Here is a 16,121-nt window from a genome sequence, read left to right as displayed (position 1 = left end):
ATACTTTGTGTTAGTTATTGGAGATACTTTAATATATGCTGGCAGTTGTGTTGGTCACTTCTGTGCAACAGGGTTGTCTTCCACAGCAATTAAAAGCACCAAAGCAGGGCAGTAAGATGGCTCAGAAAGCAAAAGCACTTGGTGCAAAGTCTGATTTATCTTGGTTTGATCCTCCGTTGTACTCCTGAGATCTACGTGGTGGTGGGAGAGAACCAATACATGCAGGTTGTATTGTTGCCTAAATATATACAAGTACATGTTACAATTAAGCAATAACAACAAAATCAAAGCATAAATTCCATTATTTAATTGATTATGAAACAATATAATAATATTGTTATTTTATCTTAGCTTAATCAGGCTTATTTAATTTAATAATGCATTTATAAATTTCATTGTTTACAATTACTTCTGGTATGCATATAATCTTGAGTATTTCATAAGGTTGTTTGAGTGGGGAACATTCATTATTCATCTATAAAAATGTATTTTGATTTTCTTCTAGACTTCTAGGGTCTAGAAAGATATTAAGTTGCTTTTAGAATTCTAACTTGAACATTATTTTAATATGTAGCAAGATTCTGTCTCAAAAGCAAAAGTAAATAAAATTATATGGTAACATACACCATTAATTTCGGCACTCAGGAGGCAGACGTAGGTGTATACCTGTTAATTTAAAGCCAGCCTGGTCTACATAGTGAGACCCCAGAGAGAGAGATAAACAGAGACAGAGAGATTGATTCCTGGCTTAAAATAATAACTTAAAAAATAACCTCATAACTCTTCCCTGATTTTGTGTAGGTGGTGTCTCCTTTGATGTTAACTGTGACTGTGTTTATTTAGGACTCAATTTAGGTGAAACATCAAGTGTGGCACCCTCATATGGCTACCAGTCATCGCCTTGCCTTTCTTCATCCTCACTGTTGTTGGCTTTAGCTTCTTCTAGTGTTATGACTAAGTATGGAGGCCCTAAAGAAGAATTATAAGAAAAAAAAAAAAGAATTATAAGTACAGAGCAGTGTAATTTAGTCATCCTCAGGCCTTAATGCCTAGACTTAAGTCTCAGCTACCCCACCTGTTACATTCTGTTGGTCAAAACAAGGACCAGGCCAGAGAAGGGACCTTAATTTGTTATCTGGTAAGCTCCCTGCATGAGGAGATGTTGGGTTGGCTCTTTGGAGGCTGGTTGTCATAGAAGTCTTCTGACAGCCTACTATGATCAGTCCCTTTCTTGATGGCCTAATATGACCAATCTTTTTCCTGGTTATCTGTCCTTTGTTTGTGCTGGCTCTTAAGATTTTATATCAGTCTTCAATATTACAGAGTTTAATTGTCAAATTTCTAGACATGGATTTCTCTGTCTTGGAATATCATATAATACGTTCAGTTTTGGAAATTTCTCATCATTTTTCTAAGTGGCATTACATGTTCTTATGACTCTGTTATCTTCTTTACAATTTATATATGAAGTTTTCTGGGTAATGTCAAGTAGAAGAATGAAATGTGTACAGGTTGGAAGAATGAAATTAACCTTCTTAGACTATGGCAAAGCAAGCTATGTGCTTTGAAATGGAGTAGGCTTTTTTGGTGTAGAGTTCAACCGAAGCATTCTGTGGCCCAGGAGGACACATAATTTTGGTCATCTGTGTCGTGCCAACTCTAGATCTTTAATTTCATATTTGTCAGAGACGAATGCTATGTCCCTGACACATCTGACCTTACTACATACTATCCCATTTCCCAGCTGTGTCTGCGAGGCTTAGAATTCAGCTTCTAGATCACCATGAATTTCAGGCTTGCAGACTAGCTATAGAGACTGGCCCAACCCATGGTATTGTGGTCATGTTCCTCCTGCCTCTGATGACACAGGCAAGGGACAACTTTGCTCTGCTCCATTCCAGAGTCATGTGCTTGGTGCTGTCATCACATGCCTCCTGCAGTGGATAGGTCCAGAAGGGGTGTATGGTGCATAGCCACAAACTTTTCTTCTTTTCATCCCTTTTAGCTCAATGTTTCATTCAAAGTGCCCCTTCCCAGCCTTCCAGCCTAAATATCAGCTTTTAATGTCGGAGTGCTTTTTCATCAGGCTTATTCCACTTAGCCAAAACCTTTTCATTCGTATTTAATACATAGCTGAAACAGAAAAATGCACACTGTAGGTGAGAAAGGTCAAGGGTCAAGTCAAAGTGTTAATCTGAAAAGAATAATAGCTATTTTAATTTTAGTGATGATTTTTTCATTTATAAATTTGTTATTTTTGTTTTTTAAAAAAATTAAAATTTTACTACTTTTTTTTCTTGAATGCTTGCACTATTTTTTTTTTTTTTTCTTCAAAACAGGGTTTCTCTTTGCAGCCTTGCCTGCCCTGGCCTCACTTTGTAGACCAGACTGGCCTTGAATTCACAGAGATCTGCCTACCTCTTCCTGAGTGCTGGGATTAAAGTCCTGTGCCACCATGCCTGGCCATGCTCTATTTTAAGAGATTTCTATTTTCTCATTTTATCATCCTAATAATTCTACAGTAATTTATTTAATAATAACTTTTAAGTTATTATTTTATCATCCTAATAATTCTACAGTAATTTATTTAATAATAACTTTTAAGTTTTTCTATATTTCCAATATTACTTACCATGTGTGAAATAAATTGATCACTGAAATTGCTGCATTGTTTAAATGACATTCACTTTTTAATTTTTGTATTTTGAGATAAAGCCTTGCTGTATTACCTAACCTGACCTAAAATTCATGATGTTTTTGCCTCAGCCTCCCAGTTGTTGAGATTACAGACTATCTTTGTTGTTTTTGCTATTGTACATAACATTATACACATCTATGCATATGTAGTCCTTTCAACATACATGGGTAAAAAGATATACTCTGAAGAGCAGCCGAACAGTTTCAGCTTCATTCCTGCTGAGGCCATTGGCAGTTTGTTGATAGTAGACCAGGTTTAATTTCATGGCTTAGGGTTCTATTAACCTGTGCCTAGTATATATTCAGAACCCACAAGAGAATAGGGTAGGGGATCATTGTTTTCGCACTTGGCAGATACTTTACTTCCTTGCTTTTTTTGCTCCCTTCCTTACTTCCAGGATTCTAGATGAATGGTACCATTGCTTTCACTGTTCACTTTTAGGTATAGAGAAGATCAGTTTTAATTACATTTTCATAAATGTTAGCACTGTTTCTCAAAGGAATGAAGTAAAAAGCTCTGTTGAACAGCTCCTGTTCCAGAAAACTTATACATTTGGTTGTAGACCAACTGAGCTTAAAAGTATTGTCTGATGGTGGTACAGATTGAGTACTGGTATGCTAAACAATGAATTATGTGATGAAAGCATACATGAATCTCTACACATTGGAATTTTTCCTAATTTCAGGCTCAGCAGAAGTGGCTTTAGTACTAAGCCCCCCTTCTTGTCAGTACTTCTAGAGCATTATGACACCAGCTCTCCATCTTCCCCATTAAATCCTGGTCTAGATATCCTTACAGCTAGACTTGGCCCTCATGAAATCATGGTTATTGATAGAGCTATCAGGTTTGTACTTTCAGTATTCTTTTTAGATAACTACCAGTTTCTTATCTATGATTTTTTCCCCTTTACTTGAGTATGCTTCCTCTTCCTCTCCCATGTTCTTAAGGCAGAAGCCTAAGTCTTTGCCATCAAATTGTTCTTTTCTGTCATGTGTCCCTAAAGTTGTATGGGCATCAAATTGTGTCCTTCATAGTGGATGGTATTAAGGTTGGGATTTGATCAAATAATTCCTAAATTTCATTATATTTATTTTTCAGTCTAATGATTATTGCAACTTCTGTTGTATCTGCATGGGAATTTCTATTGATTATGTTTAAACTGGTGTTTAGGGAAGTTCTTCTGTTTTAATAAAATACTGTTCTCTAAGCATTTGAAAGTGTGATATCATCTAGGAATACACACATACACACACACACACACACACACACAAATAGCTAGCATATGTAATGCCAGGTATAATAATATATAATAAACATATATAAAATGTATGTATAAAACAAGTCAGATTTGGCACTTGTGTTATATCAGTCTTCTGTGTATCTGCTAATATTTTTGGTCTATTTGTTCATTCAGTTGAAATATATATTAAAATATCTCATTGAGATTTAATATTTATATATTTCTCTATTAAATTTTCTTTGTATAGTTTGAAATTGTGTTCATAGTTACACAAAAATGTGTAGTTTTTGTCATCTATTGAATTTAATTTGAAATGTCTTTTTATCTCTATACTTCTTAAATTATAGTCTAGTTTTCAGATATTAGTGTAGCCTACATTTGGGATTCATTAATCACACATAGGTTCCTATGGGAGTCTGAAAGCCTGTCAGTCAGCTAAGCCCAGCCGTATGTACAATGCTTCCAATACCACTTCATTGTTTTAATTATGAATGAAAAATAGCATTAGCACAAATTTAAGGAAAACTTAGAGTGTAAGAAATACAGACTAAAGCGAATGAATGATCTCAGAAGGTCATAGAGCCTTTAGGGAAGGATGAAAGTTGTAGATTTTAATTTTTATTTTCAGAGCAAAAGGAAGCTAATGTAACAATGAAACAAGATCAGGATGTTATAAACAAGATAAATTCTTGAGACTAGGAAAGAGTACATGTAAAAAATGTTAGGTCACAAATTCTTTGATGATATCAAGGCCTATTAAGGAATATTGCCCAGAAACTAAAACAAAAGATTGTTTTAACTGTAGAAAAATGAAACAAAACAAGAAAATTAGAATTTGGTGTTGATATGAAAAGTTGAAGTTCTAGAAAAAAAGGACAAGTATTAGAAAGGAACACCATGAAAAAAACAGTGTAATAAAATTTACCACAGAGGACACAGAGTTCCTGTTCAAAGGGTTGAATGAATATCCAACAAAATCAATGAGAAAGTATTGTGCTTAAAAAGCCTGTGGTATTACAATTTCACAGCACAGAATGTGTGTGGGGAGGAGAAGGAGGCAGAGGGAGATGGGAATGGAGACAAGACAACGCAGAAGAGAGGGAATGAAGAATCAGGACAGCCTGTTCAACAGCAGCAGTGAGGAAACCAGAACACGAACGCCTCACTGCTCATGCGTTAGAACACAAGGAAAGTGTTTTCACTACAAGTTTCTGCACAGTCCAACTTTTAAGCACATATTATAATGGAACAGAGACATTTTCAAAGAAGCTAAGTTAGGTCAGGAAAATTTTCTTCTTGTGTACCCTAACCTAGGATGTGGTTTTCCAAATGGGGGCATAAACAGATTAGAAGTATCTAAGGAAATCCCATGCTAATGGTTGTGTTTCATGTTCAGAGTGTCATCATCTTGATTGGTATAGGAAGGAGGGTTCCTTGCAAGACAACAAGAAATGGAAAAGAGGAAGATACCTTGTATATTTAAATGTATGAATAAGTGTATGTATGTATTTGTACATGTGTATATACATGTATATACATTATACACACTCATACATTATATGTGTTTTTTTTGGTGGGGGTAGGTCTGTCGTAGAGCCTGGGAATGATTTAGTCATAGGAATTTAGGAAACTAATAAAAATAACAAAAGAGAAATGATATAATGATATAACTCTTAAATCTTAAGTAGAGAGAGATTGTGTAAAATAGGAAAGTAAACATAATCTGTGGCTCAACTTTGAGCAAAGCTTACATGATATTGTGAACTCTAGATTTTGGAAGGCTGGGGAAAGAGAAGCGTGGGAAGACGGTTGTAAGCATTGCATCCTCATTTTCCAGAGATGACATATAAAGTGGAAATAGTAAGAAAGTATTGTTCAAACATAGAAGCATGATGTTAATAGCAGATGAAATAGCTAAGTTTCAGTCTGTTGCCACTGGTGAGTGGCAATTGGGGCTGTTTTTGTTTTGTTTTGCTTTGTTTCTTGAGACAGGGTTTCTCTGTGTAGCCCTGGCATTCAGACCTTGAACTCAGAGTTCCCCCTTCCTCTGCCTCTGAGTACAGGGATTACAGTTGAGCATTTTTACACCTGTCTTTTGGACGTATGTTTGATATGGCATCTTAAACCACCTCTAAGTAGTATGCAGAATATAAGTAAATAAATAAAACTTTAATGAATAAATTTATAAAGAGTTTTCATAGAGATGCATCTACTTTTTGACAACCTGGGTTGAAAAATACTTCCATCATGTCTTGAAAAGTAGCAGACCAACTAATGGGCACCAAACAGTGTGCCCTTTGTGTCTGGATTGTTTACTGGTAAGACTTCCCCAGAAATGGGTTTAACTTTGTAACAACTTTCTGTTTTTAAAGTGAAGACTGTTCTTCAGACCTTGGTGCATCTGAGTGGTTTTGATTTTTTTCTTTCTCTTTAATTCTTGAGTCCCTAGACTTGAACTCTCATCTCTAATTGCCTCCTGGGCCAGATTTCCAGAAAATGTCAGCAGTTTCTAAGAGGGGAGTCCTTGGAACAGGAGCTTTCATGATCTCTCGATGTCTAAATCCCTGCAGTTTACAACAGGGAGGTCTGTCTTCCACTGCAGTGACTCAACCTAATTGGTAGAAATGCCAACAGCAGGGGCATGTCTCTCCAAGCTTGTGTAGTGATTGAAGGCTTTGTCCCATCCCAGTATTTTAAAATATCCAGAATTGTATAAACTTATAGACTCAAGTAAAGGTTAGGTTTAAACAGAAGTTAGCAAACTAAAGCACACATAACAGACATTTGTTTTAGAAAATAAAGTTTTATATGTACACAGCCACTTCTGTTTTAATCTGTTGTCTTTGGCTGCTTATGCTATGCTGGGCTGATTTGAGTAGTTATAATAAAGGGAGGTCTTACTGCTTGCAAAGTATACATACATATATGCACACACATTGCTTTATTTTTATAATATGTGTGTAAATATTTCTTATAGCACATCTCAGTTTCTTCTAGCCATTTATCAAATGCTCAGTAGGCGCAAGTGGCTAGTAGCAATTTTATTGGACAGCATGCATGTGCTCCTGTATGCACACACACATTGCAGTGCTGAGAATTTAAGCCAGGGCCTCATGCATGCCAGACAAGAGCTGTATCCTTGAGTTCCTCCTGGCCCTGGCAGAACAGGTCTAAAGGCTGTAAATGCTCTCACCTGCTTAAAGCATGTAATAGAAGCATTCAATGAAATTAATCTTGTGTTAAAATGGCTACAAGCATCAGTCAAGTCCAAAGCAAATAGAAATAAATATGAACATACAGGTATTAATCATGAATGTTTATCTATTAAATACAAAATGGTAGAGAAAAGAAATCAGAACAATAAATTACTGTTTAAAATGTCCAATAATTTGTATGGTATCTGCCTCAGGAAAAGTTCATGGTCCCATTCCTGGCTTTAAGAAGTATAAAATGTTGCCAGACCTCATTCTCAGTAATTACATTTTAAGATTTAACATGTTTAACTTGGGCTCTAGAGGAGCAGTACAGCACAAGCTCCCAAGCTCATTGTCTGTCTCTGTAGATCATTTCCTCTGCTTCCTGCATCTGTTTTCTTGGATTAGTTTGGTATTACAGCAAAGTCTAAGATTCTTTTGGCCATGAAGACTGCTTTGCTACTTCCCCTCCCCACAACTTACTTTTTTTTGGGGGGTGGGTGGGAAAATTTTTGTTGTAAGAGTTGATTAATTAGAAGGGATTCCTGGCTTCCCTAGCAATGGCAGCCTGGGAAGATTATAGAGCCTGGCTTAGTGACAGGCAGGCCAATCTGTATTTAAGGAAAACTTGGACCAGCCAAATTTCCCTGGAATGTGGATCTGGCTTTGTCTTCTACAGGGAATGTGCAGTGACCCTTCGCCCCTTCCCACCACTGCAGAAGGCTGACAGCATCTACTTTTTGCTGTTCCACATTGTCCACTTTTTCTTTGGGTTATGTGTGTGTGTCGGGGGGGGGGTGTGACTTGTGTAGAAGCCTGAGCTGTTTTCTAAATTTAAAGTAGGTGACTTAAAGGTTTATTAATGTTTAAAAGGAAATACGAGTTTACTGTATTTTAAAATTTTCTTTATATCCTTACTATTCATTCTTTTTCTTTCTTCTCCTTGATAGCAATTTTACTGAGCTCTAAATTTCAGTTAACATTAGTCTTTGCATTCTATAGAATAGCACAAAAAGTTAAGTATGCTCAAGAACTAATGTAATTTCCCTGCTATAGTAAAAGTGAAAGGGAAGAGCAGTGCGTTACATCTCTAGAGAGGCAGTTGAATAGCAGATGGGTTGTCAGGTTTTTTTGTCTTGCTTGCCTGCTGCTGTGAATCACTGACATCCTGTGTCCTAGGTTTTTGGTGTACCTAAAGCGGAATGCACCACCGACTGTGTCAGCACTGATTATTTGAAAATTGATGCATTGATCTTGTGTGTGCCATTGAAAATAAGATTGAAGCAAGTATGTCCACATAGGTTGAATTCTACTTACTAACCTTCTAAACCGTAAGAAAGCTAAAACTGAAGTGCTCTAAAAGAATAATAATTTTTTTTTAAAGTAATTCTGGTCTTTAGAAGAAAATATATTTGAGTAAAGAGAGTGACCTGTAGCCCTGAGAACACTTTTACAAAGACATTTGTCTTTGCCAAACTTCTAAAGCCCAAGAAGGACCCCTGTGTTTCCTCTCCTGATTCTTAAATTTAACACCTTTGCAACCTCATCGGGTTTTTTTTTTGTTTGTTTTTGTTCTTTGTTTTTTTGTTTTTCTTTTGTTTTGTTTTTGAGAGCTTTATTCTTTTGAAGGTATACAGGGTATAGTGTAGTGGCTGGCAGTGTGCTCTGCTCATGTCGACTGCAGGTTTCCACCAAGTCTGCATTGTTGCATTGCCAGGTTGTGAAATGCCTGCAGCTGATTACTTGATGGAACTGGAACAAAACTGCTAGCAGCTTACTGATATTACTGGGTTAATTCTACCATGGTGTAGAGCTTTGGAGTACCTTTTTATACCATAGGGTATTTGCTTGGGCTGTTGGTGGCTTTAAAACAAAAGGGTTTATTTGTTTTTGAAATGAATCTTCTTTCTTCAAGCATTCTGTCTGGCCAGATGGTCAGTTCTCAGGCCTCCATGTCGCAGTCTTTTTCCTTGGAATATAAGCATTTTTTTTTTTTAACTGAAAAAAAAAAAATGTCCAGCCTTGGCTTATCATCCTCTTGGCTTATCATCCTCTTTTAAGCCTCAGCTTCCCACTTGGTTCTGAATAGTTTCTGCTTAAGTTCATTGCTACAACCTCATCTAGTTTTCATCTGAGCTGGCTTTGATTCATAGGTTCTTGGCTCTCCTTGCACTGTCCTTGCTTGTCCTAGCACCTTGAGATTGCTCCTTTTTCCTGCGATACCGTGGAAGCTCCTCATTTGCCTTCTCTCTGCTGGCTCCCTCCTGCCACTCATTCATTTGGACAAGTATCTGTGCTGTTTCTGCACACCATGTACTTTATGTTGTTTTCTTGCTTAAATGATTAATTCTTTTTGTTTAATCAGGGCTAATGTCAACTTTCAGACTGCACTCTGGTAATTACTGTCCATTTCCTTCTTAACAACTCTTATTTTTCATTTTGTAACGTGGGAGAATGGCCCACCTGTTCCTGCGGAACTGATGTATTTGTTTTTCCTGTGGTCACCTGGCCTGTGATTTTTTTTCTCTTATTATTTCTTATCTTTTCTTCCATACCTATTTGCCAGTCTCCTCCAGGTTTGCCTGATGAATGAATCTTGTGTTCTTTGATATAGAGCCGAACTTTTCCTGTTCTAATTACACCCTACTCTATGTTCCGTGCAACTTACTGTCATATGTTGTACACACTGTCCTAGGACACCCCAGAGAGCAGCCTCTTCTGTGTCTCTTATATCTTCAGGGCCTTGATAGTCTACAGTATTGCTGAGTTGGCCAGTACCACTCTTTCTGTGTTTCTTTCCTCAGGGCTTTTTTCTGGTCAGGGAATGTGTCATCTTTAATTTGTGGTATATCCTTTACTTTAAAGTTCTCTCTGTCCCTATTTCTTCCACAGGGGTCTCCAGTGACTTTGAAAATAGTTTTAATACTTCTTTTACAAACAGCTTCTATTTATTTGTATATGCTTATGCATATTTATGTGTGTGTGGTTGACTGTATACATGTGCACATATATGTAGCCAGAGGATGACCTGTGGTCTCATTCCACAGGATCCATCCATGTAGGATCTCTTAATGGCTTAGAACTTAACAAATAGGCTGGTCTGTCCATCTCAGGATCCATTGTTTTTGTCTCCATGGTGCTAAGATTGCAAACGTGTGCAGCTTTTTTTCCTGAGTTCTGTAGGTTCAAGTTGGGTTCTTATGCTTGCACTTTACCCTCTGAGCTATTGCCCCAGCACACCAACAGTTACCTAGTTAATTCTCCTTAAACAGAGAACCAGAATGACAGCATGTAGAATTTGCGTCTGTCATTCATTATTATGTTTTAATTAGCTCTTCAGTTTTAAACTGTAACACTTTTCCTTGTAATGATTTTTTCCTGATGTACATACAAAGTATGTGTTTTACTTTATCTTCTGGTATTAAAAATATCATTACTGGAAAGGTAGACTCAGGATCTTTTACAAACTGTATGATTCTCTCTGAGGGCTGTAGAGGGCATCATTGTTCTATACTTACCAAGGTAACTTCTCTAAACACTGATCCAAGGAAGCAGAACAATGAAGTGCTCTTAAAATGGCTGGCTCAGTCCCAGGTTAACGCAAAACCCTAAATGCCCGTCTTTTCGCCTGTTGGTTGTGTACACGTACACACTTCCAGAGTCTATTATGTATGTGTGTATTTTTATTGCTTCTGCCTGAACATACTTGCTAGAATTTATCACACTGAACACTGTTGTGGGAACCGTCACAACTACCACAACTATCCAGAGTGGCCTCAGAGAAATTCTGAGACTGGCAGAGACTCCCTGTTGTGTGCTTTGTTCTAGGCTCAAGAATCTAGAAATGCCCTGGGCAGTGGTGTCACACGCCTTTAATCCCAGCACTTGGGAGTCAGAGACAGGCGAATCCTTGTGAGGTTGAGGCTAGCCAGGTCTACAGAGTGAGTTCCAGGATAGTCAAAGCTATACACAGAGAGAAACCCTGTTTTGAAAAACCAAAGGGGGGGGGGGCGAGGACTAGAAATGCTGTGCTGAGCATAAGAATTCCTGTTGTCTTTGGAAAGCTTGGAGGCCCTGGCCTGTTTTAGCAGTAGGGGCTAGAAGGGGCCAAAAGAGACTGAAAAGTGTTGTTCTGGTTACTGCTCTTCCCGCTAACCTCTTGTCATTGTTCTAGTCAATGCCAGTTTGGGGGATATTTGGTTAAGGAAGTCAGGGATGAAGTGGATATTGTTTGTCCCTGTAGTTCACAGTCCCTGAGAACTCTGTGGCACTGATATTGTCTTAAGAGTGCAGCCATGCCCTCATTTTCCATATACTCTAAACATGCACAGTGTTTGCTTACCCTCCTTCTAGGTACTTCTTTGGGACCTTATGGAATATCTGCATTAAGTAATACAGGACGTTAGACTCTGATGTGTCATTCTGTCACATGTGAGTAGCATGTGACAATACTTTGAATTTAAGACTTTTTATTTGTTACTTCTGTAGTTATTTGAAAACCTGGTGTAGTCACATATATGTATATACACATGTGATATATTTTCTGTGACATTAGAAAAGAATGTTCTGCTGTTTGTTTCACAAAAGTATGACATCATAAAGGTTCTGCAAGCATACCGGTTCTCATTACTTGTAAAATGTATTAAATGTTATGGATGAGTAACGGCATCTTATTCTTGATGTCAGTTCTATGATTCTCTTTCATTTGTGCCTGTCTCTTCAGATTCTTTTATAGTATGCATGCACACATATACACAAACACACACACACACACACACACACACGACATGAATGCTATTCAGAGATCAGAGATGACAGCCTTGGGGTTTGGTCCTTACCTTCTCCTTTGTTTGTGACAACATCTTTACTGTCACTGCTTGTGCCAGGCTAGGTAGCCTGTGAATTCCAGCAGTTCTTCTATCTCTGTTTCCATTTTGCTTTGAAAGTGCTGTGGTTATAGACCCACACCTCTGTACTGGCTTTCCATGGTCTGAGAGATCTGAACCCAAACACTCATTCATTATCCATTGAGCCATTTCCTAGCCACTTCTTGAAATTTAAATCATTAGGTTTTTGAGGAAAGAATGGAAACTAACATTTGACTTTACCTAGGATTCCCGAGTTTATCTTGAGGTTTCACTTATAAAATGACACTTATGAAAGCATGTTCATTCTCTGAACAACCACCTCTTTATCTACAGATAGAAATAACAGTATTATCTGTCTCACTGGGACTTTTGATATCAAGTTAATAGTGAAAGTTCTAATGCTATGAACGTTTTTGAAAAAATAACATTCTATGCATGCCATGGAGCCCTCAGTAATTGTTTTACAGTGATGTTCTGTGCAGTAGAGGGACTTGGCCTTCACTTCTTATTTGTTCTTGGACTCATAATTCTTTGGAGTGAGGACTAGTCTAATTCTTTTCATATGTGAGGTTTCAGTTACCAAAGTCTTTATTTGTCTTTGCCTGCAAAGCCCTGGTGAGGCATTTGAGACATAGGCAAGCCTGATCATCTGCCTCTATCCTCAGGGAGTTTGCAGTGAGAAATTGTGTCAAACTTGAAAAGCAGAAGAGTGAAACAGAAGCGCTAGTGCACTCTTCATAGCCTCGTCATGACCAAGTTAAGTAAAGAAACAGTTTTGATCTGTTTCTGGAGGGGCTATATGGCTTGTCATTCTGTTTGGTGTCCTCTTTTTCAGTTTATACTCTGAGTTATTCACGTTGGCAGGTAGCTATGATTAGCAGTCAGGAGAGTTAGATTTTAGTCCTCATTACTGATTCCTGATTAGGGTCAACTTCCATTACCTTCAGTTATCTCTGTAGCTTACCAGACTTACACAGTGGGTGGGAAGGGAACAGCTGGATGGCTCCTGCTTTAATATGGTTTCTCCTGGCGTCACTCACTTGGATCTGTACAGTTAGTAGTGTGGCTACAAAACTCAGGCCCTCACTCCCCTTTTCAGTTCTTTCCAGGAGACCTTTCTGCTTTCAAGTGGCGTCTTATCATTTAGATGGCTGGCTTTAATTTGCTTACTGTGACAGTAACATCTTCAGGGCACAAGCACAGTGTTAGCTGCTAGACTTTCTGAGGCTTCTCTAGAATTGGCACACGCTCCATATACTGTGCTGTTTTACATCCAGGAGAGGGATGAGACCTTGTGCGGTGGGAAAGTCAGTGTCCATGTTCAAAGATGAAGGAGGGACTGACACTAACAGCCATATAGTTGTCTGGTTTTCCCATTGTCATGATTTTCCCATTTTTAATTCAGTGAGGTGTTGAATCAGGTAGTCTCTGGGCTTCACAAATATACATGGACGGCCTGGGAATTTCAAAAAAATCTAATGTTTTTATTTGAAAAATTCTTCTTTGTGTATGAAAGTAATTTGAGCTGAGTTGGTGTCAGGGCCTAATTACTAACCTGTACTTTGGAAACTTAAGTTGTTTCGAGCTTCTGTACCCATCTGTTGAACGTTAGGGTCAGGACTAGAGAGATGACTCTGGTTAAGAGCATGGACTGCCCTTGTGGAGGACTGGCGTTGAGTTCTGCTGAGCATCTACACTGGGTGACCTATCATGAGCTATAACTTGAGCTGCTGGTAATCCAATGCCCTCTTCTGAATTGTAGCACTCTTTTTCTGTCCCCTTGTTGCCTCTCTGCCATTAAAAATAAGAAGAAATCTTTAAATATTAGGGTTAATTAAGTAGGTATACTTGTAACTCACTTCTAGTAAAATTGTTCATGTTAGCATAGAGTTCTTATTCTGTCCCTTTCTCTTTCTTACTACTTCATACAGTTCCCCCTGCTCCAGATTGAAGTATTATTGTTTAATATAAAGGTATTTAGGTATTTAATCATGTTGTATAGGAACCAATACACACACACACACACACACACACACACAGACACACACACATATATATAATGTCATAAGGAATTCAAACAAGACAAACAGTCTTCCCTGTTTTATTGTTAAAATTAACCCTAAAAAGATGTAACTATTTAAAAATATGCTTAAAATTAAGTGCAGGTTTGAAAATGCATTGTGGTGTGTGATCATCTGAGTTACATGGTATTTCAGGTTGCTGGTGGGTGGAAGAAAGAAAAAGTTGAGTGGGCTGTACAGCATTTGGTTTAGGTATCGGGCAGTGATAGTGCTAAGCCTGCAGACCAGGCCTGATGGGAGAGACTGAGGCCCCGTGTTTCTGCCTTGATGCTACATGGCCAGAACCATCGGAGTCAGGAAGCTCAGCCAGGAGGTGGGGTTGGAGAGAAAAAGCATGCAGTCTCTGAGGCACTGATGCTCAGTGTGTTCCCCAGGACAGCAGTATCAGCACCTACTCTAATTGTGCTACTTTTGTCATCTGTTGTTGTGAGGGTTAAATAAAATGATGCATATAAAGTGTTTAGCACGGTGCTAGGTAACCGTCTTAATAAATATTAGAAATTGTAACAGTCATCACTGTAATGTTAATCTTTATGATTCATATTTTTGTCAGAGTGTTTCATGAAGTAGCTTATTTTGAAATTCCATTCAAAGATACCCAGAGTTCTGATTATTCTGAAAATCTTGCGGCTGGTCTGTTAATCTAACTGTATTGTGAATCTAGGGAAGGAAGACCTGTATAAGCAAAGTTTTCAGATGGTTCTAAAGGTGATGTTTCTGATCTGCTGTGTTGGAAGATTGTTAACCACATGATGGAGTTATACACAGTGTTTGCTGGAGTCTCCAGTGCCAATTAAGGAGTCCCCCAAGAGCACCATTGTTCTGCTCCATGTAGAGTTTTCTCTTTGTTCTTTCGTGATCATGGCAAACCCCGAAAGGAAGGCCAGAAGGGCCCTAGATCTAGGCCCTGTGTCTGAGCCAGCCTGGGCTTTTCCATGTCTGCTGGCTGCTTTCTTTACTTCTGCTTTAAGCCCAGCCCTCAAAGTGAGAAGCATTTTAGCCTGTGTTTAGAGCCTCCTGATTCAGAGGCAGAGGTGCTTTCTGAGATGACACTGACTGCTGAGCCCTTGCCATGACTTGCTTTGGCTTCTTGTTAGCACCTGCATTTTCAGGCCTGGCCACCTTTGCCTTTTCTTTCTTCTGGGAAGCTGTGGGCTTAGGTATGTCCATGTGGAAAGGCTTATCTTCCTTGTTGTGCTCCATAGCAGTCTTGCCTCTCACCCTCATCCTTTCACTGTTTTGGGACAAGAGTGGAGGGGACCATATAAGTTAACTGTTCCCATGGGATGAGATGAAAATCTCTGCGGAATAGGTCAAGCAATGCAAAAGTTGCCCAGAGAACTTAATATAGAGGCAATAAAAAGTATGTTGGCCTGGTATAATGTTAGTCAAGTCTCTTCTGAAGGAAGTAGCAAATCCTCCCAAACTTAAAAGGAACTGGGAAAAAGTATTTTATGACTTGAGAGCTGTGAGTGACTCAGAATGAATTGACAAAGTACTGTTGAGCTTTGTGAAGGTCTGGGGACAGCTTTCGGCTGCCAGAGACCCTACTCCAGGGCAGCTCTACTGTGGGCCTGTTTTAGAGGATTGTAATCTCTACATTTCTATGCCACTCTCTCTCTGCTGGTATCTGACTGCTCCTCAGTGCGCTTTGTAGGACACAGTTGACCCATTCCCCAAGTGACATATCCTGCAAGAGTGCTATGCTACTGCCAAACTTCTGAAAGCTAGTTGAACAGATGTGGAGATTCACTGCATAAACTGTGGTTCAAGGGCAGCGCCACTACGTACATATGGGTCACCATTGCCCACCCTCGGTGTGGCATCTGTCCAAAAAAAAAGCATAGATTCCTCCAGATGATATACATTCTGTTTTCTAATTTAGAGACTTGTAAAGATGGCTTTTTTTTTTAATCTTGGCAATTCCATACACTTACATTCCTGCAGCTCATATGTAGAGGGACCTCAGTGACATTTAAGAGACAGCTATAATATATCTGATCTTTGAGAATTTTCTGGGTTCCTGGAGGCAAGGACAGT

General features: G+C 38.5%; 1 protein-coding gene across 1 annotated transcript in view; it reads left to right on the top strand.

The window, feature by feature from the left end:
* Slx4ip (SLX4 interacting protein) overlaps positions 1-16,121 on the top strand; it is a 174,940-nt gene that overhangs the window by 13,166 nt on the left and 145,653 nt on the right. The window lies entirely within an intron of this gene.

Source organism: Meriones unguiculatus, chromosome 4, assembly GCF_030254825.1.
Source record: "Meriones unguiculatus strain TT.TT164.6M chromosome 4, Bangor_MerUng_6.1, whole genome shotgun sequence".
Classification (NCBI taxonomy): domain Eukaryota; kingdom Metazoa; phylum Chordata; class Mammalia; order Rodentia; family Muridae; genus Meriones; species Meriones unguiculatus.
Note: the sequence above shows the minus strand (reverse complement) of the source record. Positions and strands in the feature narration are given on the sequence as shown.